Raw genomic sequence first — 15,473 nt, forward strand, 5'->3', positions numbered from 1 at the left:
ACACAGGGAACACTTCTGGATGATTCTGTGCCAGCTCATTAGGGACCTCAGAAACCACAGGAATGGGGGTTACAACCGGAGTAGCCAACACTTTGTCACCAGCCAAATCATTCCCTAGAATGAAGGACACCCCCTTTATGGGAATGTGACAACATTGCCTGATACTAAGGGAGAATTGAGCGTGACCTCATGCAAAGGTGCATCCACAAATCCACCCCCAAAGCCCCGAACAACGACACCGGAATGCAAAGAAGAGTTTTCTGAAAACGGCAAAAACCCCTCCAGAATGAGGGACTGAAAAGCACCGGTATCTCTCCAAATTGTTATAGCCTGTTTGGACTCTAGTGCATTAGTCAGGGAAACAAATCCATCCATCATAAACCTTGAGGAACCCTCAAGCTCTTTGTCCACACGTTTGATACTTCCCCCATCACCATCTAACGTTGGCATAGGCGTTCTGCATATGGTTTCTACCAGAGCCACGGTTCTGACATTTTTCTGCTCAAGCACCGGGCACCCAGCAACGATATGACCAGGTTCTTTACAGTAGAAACAGATAATCCCTTCTGGGAATGCACCAGCAGAACCACCCCGCCTAGGAGGTGAAGTTAACTGACCAGCAGACACAGGTTTTGGGAAACGGCCCCCCTGAACAGGACGCCTATCCCCGGACTCAACACGGTAGTCCTCCAAAAACACGGACTTGTGTGTCAACACAAACTCATCAGCGAAGACAGCGGCGTCACCTATCTTCGATACCTTACGCTCATTTAGATGTGTGGAAACGGTATCAGGAACACATCTTTTAAATTCCTCCAGGAGAATCAACTGCCTAAGCTGCTCTCTTGACTCTGCCTTCCGAGAAGTGCACCACCTGTCAAACAGGTTCTCCTTCTCCCTTCCAAATTCAACATAAGACTGTCCCTCCGACCTGCGATAACCTCTAAAACGCTGACGATAGGCCTCGGGGACCAACTCATATGGAAGATTTAACAAGCTCATAATCAGCGCTTTGTTCAAGGGACAGAGCAGTATAGGCTTCTTGTGCCCTACCAACTAAAACACATTGCAGCAGCAGTGTCCAGGCGGTATCAGGCCACTTCAATGTGGTTGCCACCCGTTCAAAAAGGGGAAAATATCTTTCCACGTCTTTCTCAAAAAATGGAGGCACCATCCTAATATTCCTGCCTACATCAAAACCGGAACGTGACTCTGAATGCAGAGCACCTGCCTGTAAGGCAGCATGCTTAAACTCAAGCTCCTTCTGCGCACGCTCGTGCACCAGCAACATTTGTCTCTCCTCCAGCAACATTTGTCTCTCCTTAAGCTCCCGCTCCTCTTTCCTCTCTTTAAGCTCACGCTCCTCTCTCCTCTCTCTCTCCTTAAGCTCACGCTCCTCTCTCCTCTCCTCACGCTCCCGCTCTAGCTGCCTTTCCTTAAACTCCAACTCCCTAATCCTCCACTCACCCTCTGCACCAGGTAATAGCGGAGACGCGTCAGACAAAGGAGGCTCCTCCACCCTCTCCTCAAGCACCTGCTCTCCAATGAGTAACACCCTTAAAGCACTCAAGGCAGTCGGCTTCAAACGTTTCTCACTTGCAGTAAGCTCTACCCTGTAGTGCACAGCAAGTTCTAGAAGTTGTTCCTTGGAAAACTTCCCCAACATATCATGAGACGGGTGATCAACAAAGTCCTTGATGGAAGCCATCGTTACTGTACCAGTCACCACAAGCTACTCACTATACTTTACAGTCACGAAGAACCACTAACGAACCACGAAGAACCACTAAAGAACCACTGAAAAACCACTAAAGACCCACCAAAGAACCACTGAAGACCCCCTAACGAACCACTGAAGAACCACGAAGAACCACTGAAGAACCATGAAGAACCACTGAAGAACCACTGAAGAATGCTAATGCCAATAAAAACAATAAAGGGACGCGGTGGAAATGTGTGCTCTACTAATGTGAGCGCACCTTTCTAATTTGCAAAAAAAAATTAAATAAAAAACAACCACCCTGAAATAAATAGACGTGTCATACACGCAGGGTGTTAGGTGCTAACAGGTATGCTAACCAAACACTCAAACCAAACAAAACAAATACAACAAACAAATTCAAACAGGTGGCCCTTCTAACCTGATATGACTACTTATGCTTCTACATCTAAACTGCAGTCACAACCGGCCCACCACATGTCTACCCTAAGAAACACTAAATCAAGCCCTACCACACTACCTGTGTTTTCTGGCCCCCCTAACCTACCTACCCTTAAACTAATGCCCTGTAGACCTAACCATCTTCAACCACACCTGCTACCAGTCAAAGATCATACTTGACCATCCACCCGTCCAGTACTGATACGGTACCAGACAAGTAGATGGTGCCAATCCCTTCCCTGACTGCCCCAGGAGTATGTGGTGCACAGGAAGCTAACCAACAACCAGAAAATAATGTCCCTATCTACATGTGGTGCCCACTAAACTATATATTTTAACAGCATAAGTAGTCACATCAAATTACAAACAAATAAGGCATACTCACCTGTTTGACGAAAACGGCTCAAGCCCCCACATTACACAATATGTAACGAACACCACCCAAACCATAATCCCATGACACCCCGTGTAACACAAAAAAAAAACACCAAACAAATTTCTAGGGGTAAAATATCCCGGACGAGCGCCCAACTGTTACGACCCTGGCTCAAAGGCACGCAACCTATGTGCAAACCAACACCAAAACCCTGTGCTCTAACTCAAAATGCTACTATATCAAGGAACTATTAGTGTAAACCAAAGGACAAGTACTGGAAGAACGTGACAGCTCTTCCTCTAAGCACAGACACTGCATGTGTGTTACCAGGTCTGGTTTTAAAGCCCCCAGCAGGTAACCAATCAGCACTAATTAGCTAATTGGCAGCCCTCAACCTGCATGCACAGTGACACAGGAGTGATCAGGCTCCTGGTACATAACAGGTGTTGATGACTACAAGGAGAGTCTGACGCAGGGGAGCATGATATAGAGTGTCTGGAATGAGACTGTGTGTGTGTGCGTGCGTGTGCGTGTGTGTGTGTGTGCGTGTGTGTGTGTGTGTGTGTGTGTGTGTGTGTGTGTGTGTGTGTGTGTGTGTGTGTGTGTGTGTGTGTGTGAGAGAGGTAATCAACTCAAACAAGCCGGTGATGTAATCAAGACAACTCTCCCCAGTGTTTCCTGGCAGCAGGTTCGCTTTGACTTAAGTTCCCAAACAGGCCAGGTGATGTGAAGTTCAGAACGCACGCTGCCTTGAGGTTCAGCCAGCAGTGTGTCACGTCCATCTCAGACAGATGCCTGGAGATCGCTTGTTGACGGCCTATGCCCCAGAATGGGTAGCAGGCGTAAGTAAGTAAGTAAGTGTCACGCCCTCTCCTCTATCCATTTCCTGTTTTCTTGCTTTATTGGAGAGCAACATCCCACCTTCAAAGCAACACCTACGGTCTCGCCTGATCCGGCTTGTTGGCGATGCCGACGGCGCGTCGCAACATACAGAGCATTTTCAAAACTGCATTCAGCTGCGATGAATGTGTCGCGACGAAATCTGTCACCTTTTTGACCGCCAGCTGCTGGCGACCACTTTCATGCTTACATGTTGTTGTCTGCAGGGCCAATGTGACAGTGACAGTTTGGAAAGGTACACGTAGCTTACGGAGGAGGCTACGCTTCTGGATACTACAGATACCCACAATCCTCCAGACCTACACAGATCAATGTAGACGTGTACACAGACCCATTAAAGTGTTGAAGCATAATTTAGGGGTAAGTCTTTAAGGCGTATTTATAGAGCACTATGAGGAAGAAAAGAAGGTGTTGCACAATGTTGTATCCTTTATGCTTTGTCGAAGGTTTCTGGCATCTCTATGGTAACAAAACACACCAAGGGTGTTTATCTACTCAATATTTCGGACATTGCGCTTGTCACCAACGCAAGAGACACCGGGTTCAAATCCGGCTGTCGGCGTTGCCTCCGGCTTGGGCCGGCCGTCATACTAACTCAATTGGCAGAGTTAGCGGGTGGGAAGTCGAAGGGTGGTAGTCTGGTCATTGTGAACAGCGACTCCTACAGGTCGGTTGGGGCGCCTGCACAGCAAAGTCAGGAAAATGGCGGCGGCAGTGTGAGCCTCCTACGCGTTACTCCTCGCCAAATGAGAGTCCGCGCTGGCAGGTGAAAAGATGTGACAGGCTGCCTCCACATGTATCGGAGGGGACATGTGATGCAAGGCTTCTATCCTCCCTACAACCGGCCAGTGGGGGGCATATGCGAGCAACGATCAGGACAGGGGAGCGAAAATTGGCACGAGAGGTAAATTGGGATGGGGAGAAAAATAACAGAAAAAGGAGGAGAAAAAGTAGATAAAAAAAAGAATACTTTTGCATGAAATGCTTCTTTCTGTTTTGCTCCTGAGAGTGTGCTAGATAAAATAACAAGATAGTATAAAATAGTATAATATAAGTATAAAATAGAAAGTCAAGTACGTAAACAAGTGTAAACAACAACAAAACATTTCAATATACATATATACAGTATATGTACAGTCTATACAATGCAGATACAGTACAGTGTAGAAATGGTGAGGTATAGCTTAGCTTGTGGTGCCACCTTGTGGTGGTGAGGTGCAATGAGGTGCATGAGATTGATGCCAATAAATATAAAGTGTGTTAGTGTCTAAAGTGGGTAATGTGGGTGCTACAGTGTGTTGTTTATTTAAAGTGAGTGTGTGTGTGTGTTGTGGGTGTATTTGATGGTCTGTTATTGTTCATTGTTCATTGAGCATCCTGATGGCCTGGGGATAGAAGCTCCTTCTGAGTCTCTCTGTGCTTGCCATGAGACTCTGGTATCGCTTGCCTGACCGCAGCAGTTCAAAGAGGCAGTTGTTTGGGTGGCTGGGGTCTTTGATTATTCTCTTAGCCTTACCCATGAAGCGCTTGTTGTAAATGTCTTGGAGAGTGGGAAGCCCCCCTCCAATTGTAGTCTCTGTAGTCTGCTACGGTCTTGTGCAGTGCTATTCCCAAACCAGGAGGTGATATTGCCAGTCAGGATGCTCTCTATTGTGCATGAGTAGAAGTTCTTGAGGATCTTCTAACTCACTTTGAACTTCCTTAGGCGCCTAAGAAAGTAGAGGCGTTGTCGTGCCTTCTTGATAACACTGTCAATGTGTGTGGTCCATGTCAAGTCCTTGGATATGTGGACTCCGAGGTACTTAAAACTGTTCACTCTCTTAACCGGTGCCCCATCGATGCTGAGGGGGCTGTAGTCCCTGACCCCCGACCTCCTAAAGTCCACAATCATCTCTTTTGTTTCGCTGACATTCAGGGAGAGGCTGTTCTCTTGACACCATCCCGCTAGAACCTTTACCTCTTCCAGGTAGGCCCTCTCGTCGTTTGCAGAGATCAGGCCCACCACTACTGTGTCGTCAGCAAATTTGATGATTGTGTTGTTGTTCCGCTGTGCCACACAGTCATGTGTATGGGAGTAGAGGAGGGGACTCAGAACACAGCCCTGGGGGGTTGAGAGTGATGGATGAGGAGGTGCAGTTGCCTGCTCTCACCACCTGGGGTCTGCCCGTCAGGAAGTCCAAGACCCACTGGCAGAGGTCATAGTTCAAGCCCAGGTCCCTGAGCTTGGCTATGAGTTTGGACGGGACTATGGTATTGAATGCTGAGCTGTAGTCAATGAATAGCATTCTCACATAGTTCCCCTGCCTTTTGTCCAGGTGTGATGCTGCTGTGTGCAGCACATGGGCTATGGCGTCCTCCGTGGACCTGTTGGGGCGGTATGCAAATTGCAGGGGGTCCAGGTTGATGGGGAGGGAGGAACAGATGTAGCCCTTCACTAGCTTCTCAAAGCACTTCATGGCTATGGAGGTGAGAACTACAGGGCGGTAGTCGTTGAGGCAAAGGGGCTTGGATTTTTTGGTTCCAGGGATAATGGTGGACTTCTTCAGACAGGTGGGGATGACAGCCTGTTCTAAGGACAGGTTAAATATGTCAGTGAATACCGGGGCCAGTTGGTCGGCACAGACTTTTAGGACGCGGCCGGGGATACCGTCTGGTCCTGCTGCCTTCCTGATATTCACTTTCTTAAAGGTCCTCCTCACCTCATGTTCTGTTATCCTGAACACTGAGTCTCCATCGGCAGTGGCCCCCCCCCCTCCATTGCAGTGGTTTGTAGGCTGGTGTTGTTATTCACAGCCTCAAACCTTGCATAGAAGTTATTGAGATCATTTGCCAATTGGATGTCACTGTTCAGCTTGAGGGAGGTGCCTTTGTAATCTGTCATCATTCTGAGGCCCTGCCACATACCTCTAGAGTCAACCTGTTCATATTGAATTCAGACCAACTTGCAATAATAATAAGCTATAATAGAATAGACAAAGCAAATAGCCATAGTTAAAACAAAAAACTTGTAAAGTGCTCTGTGTCTGTTGTAAGTGACACAACATGTCAAAACAACATTCCGCCGTGTCTGGAATATTAATATTAACGTATCAACAACAAAGTAAGTAGGCTAATGATAAGGAAGTGTGAGGGACAAAGTGAGAGGATTGTGGCAGAAATCAAGTTATCGGTGTCACCATTTTGCATGCAAAGAAGGTCTAAATCATGTAAAGTACGTCAGAAACAAACTGTTTCACTGGATTCACTGTACATGCTAATGATGTTTTGGCTGCATGCTGTATGCTGGCTACAGGTATAAGCAATGATGTGCGCATGTGCAGGCACGTGCACACATAGAGGCCAAGGGGTGCCTGAGCACCTGCCTTTTTGAGCCTCATCAAAAAAGTGCCCTTTTTGAAAAAAAAATAAATAAATTACCGTTACGCATATAGACTGCCCTTCCAACTGAAAAATTTCAGGATATAATCAAAATATTAGGTAAAGAGAGAGATGCCCCATATTCCATTGCAGTTTGCACGGCCTCCTCAGCGTGCCTCTCCGCGGACCTATATATTTTATGCATAGCGTGGGTGGTGATGATGACAGTGGCGGCTCTGCCACTAGGGGCGCAAGGGCGCCGACCCACCTGCTGTTAAATCACAGAAGAAGAAAATAAAACTTTTTAGTTTTTAGTTTTATAGCCCTATAAATAATATAAACATGTTTAAAATGAATAATATTTACTCATTTTAAGTATGTTTGTATTTCCAATGCACAATATAACATTATTATCTCAAATAAAAAAACACTCGTTTTCCTGAGCAGGAAGTGACATCACGTTTTTAAATTTTTTTTTTTTTTTTTCGTATTTCTCGGCCCGGGCTAGACGTGATAGCGCTCTGAGTGCGCGTCACAGTTTGATCGCTGTATCCGTCACAGCCAATCAGTGCATAACGCGTTGTGCGTTGAAATATGACTATTATGTTGGAATCCGGGCGCGATTTGAAGCGGTCTAGCCAGTAGCGTCAAGAATTTCTGTAGCCGCATTTCGCGGAGACGCTCTCTGATTGGCCGACGCCAGTATTTTTTTCCGTAGCAGAATTTCACAGAGACGATCTCTGATTGGCCGAATCCAATTTCTAATGTTCCAATTCTAGCTTATTCCAATTCTAGCTTATTCCTAGGTTGGTGATGCAGGCAGCTGTTTGTCTTAGAGCGTGCCTTGACTGCAAGTTCTTTAGACTGTTAAGCTTAGGCACTCTTTCAAAGTTGGTTAAGGTTAGAGTTTGTCTTAGAGCATGGCGATAGAACGCCAGGTAGTTTGCAGTCTGTTCGAGCGGAAATGGACAAAGGAATGAAGTACTTGTGTTGTGTGGTGCTTCTGCTAACAAGCTAACACTTGGCTAACAAGCTATATGGCGGATGCAGTCTGGACACAGTGGACAGTGGATTATACACTTTATCAAGGCAAGCCCTGGACGTGTCAACTAAACAGTGAGTCTCTCTCTCTCTCGCTCTCTCGCTCTCTCGCTCTCTCGCTCTCTCGCTCTCTCGCTCTCTCTCTCTCTCGCTCTCTCTCTCTCTCTCTCTCTCTCTCTCTCTCTCTCTCTCTCTCTCTCTCTCTCTCTCTCTCTCTCTCTCTCTCTCTCTCTCTCTCTCTCTGTGGTTAACGTTAACGTTTGTAAATCGTTTTTTTTTAGGAGCAGTACTGTTAGGCTACTGCTGGCCATTCATGAAGCGAGACATTGCTGATTGTTTATTTATTTTATAACACAAGACTATGACTACCAACTGCCTAGCCAGCCGTGTATCAATCTTGGATGCAATAATAACGTTACCACACTGACTGTGTCGATGGCTCATTGATTTAACTACCGCAGCTCTCTCGGATTGAAAATACGTGGATTATGGCTTGTTCAATATCGTCTATGTTTGAATGAATGAATGAATGAAAACTTTATTAACAGATTGCAGAATGGGTACAATACAGTACGGCTCAATACACACAATTGTTAAGGGGATGCAGACCAGAGAAAGACGTTTGTCTTGTTTACATCAGGGTCCCAGATTTTCGATTCATATCGATAGTTTAATAGCTAGCCTTGGCTCGTTTAACAATATGCAAAATATGTGTACAGCCCTGTACTCATACTGAAGTTATTCTTGGTATATAATAGGTCTGATTGTGTAACGAATCGATTCCACGTCGCGCTGTGTGTGAGAGAGAGAAGGAGAGAGGGAGAGATCTGCCTGTGTTTGGAGACGGGCGAGTTTTGTTTCTAACTTTTCTATTTATATATTGTGTTTCAAGTTGTGAATTAGAGTCTAGACTATACTTTATTTGACTGGTTGTGTGTTGTTGTAGTAACAGCTGAGCGACTCGTTCATAAGAGCCGATTCATTGCCGTGAGCGTGAGTCGAATCGCTCACGTCTTGCCATGAGTCTGTTGCGTGGTACTGTACATGTTTGCAAAATGTTTGGTATAGCGCCCCTAGTGGCGAAGCACCCACCGGCCGCCACTGGATGATGATGATGATGATAGAAACCGCTGTTGAATGCTGGTATTACACTCATTGAGGGACACGAAGAAGTCAAGTCCGATGGGATTTGGGAATCTCAAATACAAATCGGGATTGGAATAAAAAATGCATTTATATTAAACAATACAGAATATACAGCACTTCTTGGGGTCTGTAGGGTAAGCACTTATTCCCTCCCCCCTGAACATTTATGGAGATGTGTGGGCCTTTTAAGTCAGTGATAAAAGTGTCTTTCAAGGATAAGTGAGCTCCTGCACTGATTATTATAGTTCAATATTCAATATTTGATCACCAAAAACCCCCAAAAAGCATAAAAAGGGGGCTCCCCGCCCGGAAAGGGCCCTTGAAAATCGCCCACGCGCGCTACGTGCGCTCGGTTTATATATACACACAAGTGTAGTGCCCTTTTCAGCCTTTGAGCACCTGCCCCTCTAAAGTCCTGTGCACGTCCCTGCCTGCAGGGGTGGTAGTGCAATACCCGTGGTACGCTAGGCTGAGCGCACCACTCTCTGTAGGGCCTTCTTGTCCTGTGCCGTGCTGTTTCCATACCAGGCAGTGATGTTTCCAGTCAAGATGCTCTCTACAGCTCCGGAGTAGAAGGACTGGAGTATCTTCCCAGATACTCTGAACTTCCTTAACTGTCTCAGGTGGTAGAGGCGCTGCTTTGCCTTTTTTACGACTGAGTCTATGTGTGTTGTCCATGTCAGGTCCTCTGAGATGTGGACCCCCAGGTACTTGAAGCTGCTCACCCTGTCCACGGTAGCCCCGTTTATCATCAGTGGTGTGTGTGTCTCCTGCTGTCCTCTCCTATAATCCACGATCAGCTCCTTGGTTTTACCAATGTTCAGGAGCAGGCTGTTGTTGTGCTTAGTTGTGCTTAGTATCACATAGTTCAATATTCAATATTTGATCACCAAACCCCCCCCAAAAGCATAAAAAGGCCCCTCCCACCCAAAAATGTTCAATGTCCCAATGTTCAGGAGCAGGCTGTTGTTGTGCTTAGTTGTGCTTAGTATCACATAGTTCAATATTCAATATTTGATCACCAAACCCCCCCCCAAAAGCATAAAAAGGCCCCTCCCACCCAAAAAGCCCCCCCAAAAATAGCACAGGCCCAGTGCCCTTTTCAGCCTTTGAGCACCTGCCCCTCTAAAGTCCTGTGCACGTCCCTGCGTCCTACGCCAACTACACTGGCTTCCCATTAAACACAGCATAGACTACAAGATCCTCCTCCATACATTCAAGGCCATCCACAACCTCGCCCCTCCATACCTGTCCGACCTCCTCCACATCAACATTCCCACCCAGTCCCTCAGGTCTGCCTCCTCCATCAACCTGACCGTCCCCCCAGCCCGTCTGTCCCCATGGGGTCAAGAGCCTTCAGCCTTTTAATTGTTGTACGGCGACCTTGAGTGTCTTGAAAGGCGCCTTATAAATAAAATGTATTATTATTATTATTATTATTATTATTATAAAGACATACAGTATGGTCAGGCACTCTACTACTGGCCCCTGAGCAGCTAACACTGGAGCGGTTAAAGCTGAGGTGCCTTGCTCAAGGGCACAGCTAGCAGGCACGTGCACACATAGAGCCCAATGGGTGCACAAGCACCTGCCCTTTTGTGCCTCATAAAAAAGTGCCCTTTTTATGCCAATTATTTTTACCATATTTTCTTTTTTACCTCCATATAGAGATAGTGATCTGCAATCTGCTTGGGTTGGGGGTGCAATTCCTAACAGGCTCAACCATATGGATAAAAGTTCCCATATTATGTGCAAACTAAAAACAGATATTACATTACATTACACAAACTACAAACAGATATTACATTACATTACACAAACTAAAAACAGATATTACATTACATTACACAAACTACAAACAGATATTACATTACATTACACAAACTAATGCACCACCTTTGGCTGATAGTTCAGTTCAGTAATTTTTTATTTCGGGCTTTCGACACATAACAACGGTCATTCCATAAATCACCACACTTTTACCAGCTGCTATTGCAGCATTGTCCAATTGTCCGAAAAGGGCTAGGGAGAAGCACTAGGCTTGTCGGGCCCTACCCCTGAAGACTTACGCTTAATTTTTTTTTTTACATACATACATAGTAGATACATATAGTACACATTTCAGTGCACACATATAGTACACATTACAGTACACATTACAGTATAGTATACCTGCAGTATATAATAGTATATATAATAGTATATAGTACATAATAGTGTATACAGCACATATATAATTTGAGAGATATAAAGTACATGATATATACAATACAATATAGTACCATAATATAATAGTACATACTGCAAATATAGTTCAATATAATATACAAATGAATTATAATATGATTATATAATGTGATATGATATAGCGCACAATACAGTATCATACGTATTTATTATTATTATTAATTGTTTTAAATATGCCATTAAAGCTCTTCTTCCCTTCTGTAATAGATTTTTTTAGTCTAGATTTTAATTGATTTATGTTTTCACAATATTGTTGCTCATCCTGTAGCCCATTCCACAGGGTGGCTCCGTAAGAGGAGATACACATTATTTTCACGTTGGTTTTCATCACAGGTTTTTTGAAGTTCAATGGTCCTCTGAGGTTGTATCCCCCCTCTTTATCCAGAAATGTGCTTCTTACATTTACCGGTAATTGATTATTTCTTGCTTTGTACATAACTTGCAGAGTTTTAAAGTTTACCATATCAATGAACCTCAAAATGTGTGACTGTAGAAACAGTGTGTGTGTGTGGTCCCGATATCCTGCATTGTTTATTACTCGTATTGCTCTTTTTTGTAGGATAGTCAATGTATTTATGGTTGTTTTGTATGTGTTACCCCGTACCTCTGTGCAGTAATGCAGGTAAGGCAAGATCATTGCACAGTACAGAGTGTGCAATGAGTTGGGATTGAGTACATGTCTCACCTTACTAATAATTGAGATGCTCTTTGCCATCTTAGCCCTCACATATTCTATATGGGGTTTCCAGCCGAGTTTATTGTCTAAAATCACTCCTAGGAATTTATTTGCATATACTATTTCTATTATATTATTATCTATTATGGCTGATAGTAATTTATTAATTTCTTAGGATTTATTTTGGTCTAATAAATGTTTAAGGTTCTTAGATGGATCCCCTGCTGCCTCCTCCTCCTCTTCCTCCTCCTTCTCATCCTCATCTTCCTCCTCCTACTCTTCCTCCTCTCCCTCTTCCTCCTCCTCCTAATCCTCCTCTTCCTCATCCTCCTCCTCCTCCTCTTCCTGCTCTTAATCCTCCTCTTCCTCCTCCTCCTCCTGCTCATAATCCTCCTCTTCATAATCCTGCTCTTCCTCCTCCTCCTCCTCCTCGTCCTCCTCCTCATCCTCCTCCTCATCCTCCTAATCCTCATATTCCTAATCCTCCTCATCCTCCTCCTCCTCCTCCTCTTCCTCATTCTCCTCATCCTCTTCCTCCTCCTCCTCCTCCTCCTCCTCCTCCTGATCCTCCTCCTGCTCCTCCTCCTCCTGCTCCTCCTCCTGCTCATCCTCCTCCTCCTGCTCCTCCTCCTGCTCATCTTCCTCCTCCTCCTCCTCCTCCTCCTCCTCCTCCTCCTCCTCCTCCTCCACGGGGAGCAGCGTACTGGCTCATGTTAAATGGCAGGCCATGCATTATGCAGCAGCTTAGGCCGCAGCGCCGGGTCTTCATGTCCTCGGCTACAGTCCACTTGTCGCTGCTCTGGTCGTAGCGATCCACGTTGGAGATGGGGTTGAAGTCATCATTGTAGCCTCCGACCACGAAGAGCAGGTCGTCCAGCACCGCGATGCCAAAGTATCTGCGGGGGGTGAGCATGTCGGGCAGGGCGCTCCAGGAGTCAGTCAAGGGGCTGTAGGCCTCCGCGCTACACAGGATGTTTCTACCGTCTGACCCTCCCACCTGAGGACAGGACACATGAGAGGAATGTTTTAGTGTGTGTGTGTGGCTCAGGCAGGCAGACATCTATACAAATATCAAGTATAAAGCATTTGTCTCCGTGTGCACCTACTGCATAGACATGTCCTCTGTATGCTGCGACTCCCACTCCGTAACGCCTGCTGCTCATGGGGGCGATCAGAGTCCACTGGTCGGTGTCTGGGCTGTAGCACTCAGCTGTGAAGCCACCACAGATGTAAACCTGTAATAAGAAATAATATTCTAATTTAAAGACATTTCTGATTTCTGATCTAACGTTCCTTGTGTTCATCTAGCACCCTGTGTCCCTCAGTTCCACCCACCTTGCCCTGGAGGGCTGCTGCCCCGGCGTGGTTCCTGCGCTCCAGCATGGGTGAGATCACTGTCCACTGGTTGGTTTCAGGCTCGTAGCGCTCGGCGGTGTTCAGCTCCACGTGTCCGTCGTTCCCTCCCATGGCGTAGATACAGCCATCCAACACGACCATGCTGAGCTCACGGCGGCGTGAGTGCATGGGAGCCGCCTGCAGCCAGCTGCGAGTGACGGGGTTGAACCTGCGCACACTGCTGAGATGCCCCCAGCCGTCCGAGCCGCCGACGCAGTAGACCAGACCGTGGAGATAAGCGGTGCCGTGGCACCACCGGGGACTCTCCGCCTCAACGCTCACGTCCATCCATCCACCGGCTCGGATATCGTAAGCCTCCATGGTCATGCTGCTGCCACCCCAGCCTCCGATGGCCAATAGGACCTCCTGGGGCCGGCGTGGGCGGGTCAGGGGGTTTGGGAGCCTGTCGGAGCCAGGGGGGTTCAGGACGCTGAGGATGAGGGGCCTGCAGTCGTGGCTGTCCCTCACCACAGGGTTGTTCTGGACGTTGTTCAGGAAGTAGTCAGGCCTCATCAAGCCCATGCGAACCTGGGAAGAGACAAGCAGACAGCGGGTACAACTTAGACATCGGTTGTAGACGGTTTCTGTTGCTAGGGAACAGTTTGGACCCAAATGTTTGACAACCACTGTACTAGGGAATCTAGTGTTGTTTTAATGCAATGCACAGTAATACAATTCGTTTTTTTTTTTTTTTTTTATAAATGTTTTTATTTAATTTTCATACATAAAACAGAACATAACAGTACAACAATAATAATAATAATAATAATAATAATAATAATAATAATAATAATAATAATAATAATAATAATAATAATAATAATAATAATAATAATAATAATAATAACAATGACAACAGCGACGACAACAATAATAACAGTAACATGAATCATAATGACCTTGGCAAGAGACAGACAAACAAGGAAAAGTAAAATAATAAAAGAATAAATAAAATAAATGTGGCTCAGGCAATAGCAACCATGTTTGCGTATCCGTAATACAATTAGTTACCTTGGGCAGCAGCAAAGGGATGTGTGTTTTACGCTCCTCACGGGAGTGGTCGATCCAACGGAGGACGGCCTCGAACACCATCTCCTCGCTCTTCACGTTCAGTTCATCCCTCTCGATGATGTCCACCAGTTGCTGCGGGGACAGCTCCACAAACTCCTGTGAGACGTGCAACATCTCCTCAAAGTGGCACACGATGCAGAGATGGGCCTTGCGCCTCAGGTCAGGGCAGCAGTAGATGTCCGTGAACCTCCAGATGCCGACACAGTTTTCCAGAGACAGCTGGCCCTCTAGGAAGTCAGAGCATGCTCCTACTATGCCAGTGACGCGAAGCTGGTCTGCAGCCACCAGAAGCTCTTCCACGTTCTCTGCTGTCACCAGCACAAAGCGTGTGTAGGAGTACTCTATGATGAGCTGCATCATACCCGGGGACACCCCAGGGATAGTGTGGACTGCTTTCTCTGAGTCGCTCCAGCGAGTGAAGAGGGCTCTGTGGGACGCAGAGTATAGAGATATCTGATGAGTAAACAGTAAGCAACATTCTGTCCTGTGTAGTAATATATTTTCACTGTAGAAGTATAGGGTCTTAGCACAGTAGAAGTATAGTATATGTTTACAGTATAAGTACAGTATATTATATGTTTACAGTCAAAGTACAGTATAATATATGTTTACAGTATAAGTACAGTATTGTATATGTTTACAGTAGAAGTACAGTATATTATATGTTTACAGTAGAAGTGCAGTATAGTATATTTTTACAGTATAAGTACAGTATATTATCTGTTTACAGTAGAAGTGCAGTATAGTATATTTTACAGTAGAAGTGCAGTATAGTATATGTTTACAGTATAAGTACAGTATATTATATGTTTACAGTAGAAGTACAGTATAATATATGTTTACAGTATAAGTACAGTATTGTATATGTTTACATTAGAAGTACAGTATAGTATCTGTTTACAGTAGAAGTGCAGTATAGTATATGTTTACAGTAGAAGTACAGTATAGTATCTGTTTACAGTAGAAGTACAGTATATTATCTGTTTACAGTAGAAGTACAGTATATTATATTTTTACAGTATACGTACAGTATAGTATATTTTTTTTACAGTAGAAGTACATATATTATCTTTTTACAGTATATATACAGTATATTATCTGTT

The sequence above is a fragment of the Notolepis coatsorum genome (genome assembly GCF_963971535.1).
Source record: "Notolepis coatsorum genome assembly, chromosome: 3".
Classification (NCBI taxonomy): Eukaryota; Metazoa; Chordata; class Actinopteri; order Aulopiformes; family Paralepididae; genus Notolepis; species Notolepis coatsorum.